Genomic DNA, 262 nt, shown 5'->3' with positions numbered 1-262 from the left:
CACGACCAAAGCATCCGAACATTTACAGCTTCCGAAAAGGGAAAACCCGAATACGGTTGTCAGTTGCAGGGTTGTCATAAAGGGACATTTTCTGATTGCACGAAAAGACGAAACAACCCAAAATTAAGTCTTTTTTACTCATCCTGGCACCAAAGTGAAACCCAGCCCAGTGGCAGGCGCGTAGGCAACATGTTATGTTATATACCTAATACCCCGTACAGACTATGGCTTATATCATGTACCATAGGCTGTCTTGAAATGA

This window comes from Ochlerotatus camptorhynchus, unplaced genomic scaffold (assembly GCF_037179485.1).
Source record: "Ochlerotatus camptorhynchus isolate MF236.1 unplaced genomic scaffold, CSIRO-AGI_Acam_v1.1 ptg000569l, whole genome shotgun sequence".
NCBI classification, from domain to species: domain Eukaryota; kingdom Metazoa; phylum Arthropoda; class Insecta; order Diptera; family Culicidae; genus Ochlerotatus; species Ochlerotatus camptorhynchus.
Note: the sequence above shows the minus strand (reverse complement) of the source record.